The sequence below is a fragment of the Acyrthosiphon pisum genome, chromosome A1, assembly GCF_005508785.2.
Source record: "Acyrthosiphon pisum isolate AL4f chromosome A1, pea_aphid_22Mar2018_4r6ur, whole genome shotgun sequence".
NCBI lineage: Eukaryota > Metazoa > Arthropoda > Insecta > Hemiptera > Aphididae > Acyrthosiphon > Acyrthosiphon pisum.
The window spans coordinates 169974146-169974918 of record NC_042494.1 but is presented as its reverse complement, the minus strand read 5'-3'; positions in this window follow the sequence as shown (position 1 = coordinate 169974918).

The following is a 773-nucleotide window of genomic DNA, read 5'->3' as shown; positions in this document are numbered from 1 at the left end:
GTCAAGTGACATCAAATCAAAAATAGTAAGAACGACATAATTTACAGTAGGTACAACCATTGTACTACAATGTATGATACGTATAACTTTTATTCAATATGTATAGGTAATGTAAATTTAATTTCTGTAAAATGTTGTGAGCTTGAACAGCATAATATTATAATTGTGTTGGCGTATTCTTCGAAAACGTCAGTTACCTAGGTACCTACTTCATGTTTCCTCATATTAGTATATTACCTAATTGTTTATAGGTATTGTTCATGTTTAGAAAATAACCTATGTAAAAAATAAATTATTGTAACTTTATCATTTTGTATACACGTGTTATTATGTTCTTTGACATCTTGCTATTGGTTATAACTTATAAGTTATGGTAGTTATAACTTAATTAAATATACTATTTTATGCAATGATTAAACACAAAACATACCTATAATATAGTCACTATACATACCTACCGCTCCCACATTTGTAATAGGTAGGTATACAACTGTCGTATACGCCAATCACAGACGTACACAGATAAACGATCCTTACAATAAGCACTTTTATTAAAACGTTGACGTCCAGTGGCGATCGAGTTACACGATCACCACTCAATGACCCCTTTTCTGTCTTAATATATTCCTTATATCTTAAACTTAAAATAGAATAACCATCGAATAATATCGTTTGTTCTATGATTAAATTATATTTAATTGTTATATCCAGCCATTTGGGAAAATCAAAATTTAAAATCATTTTCTGGCATTTGAACATACTCTTTGCGGAGG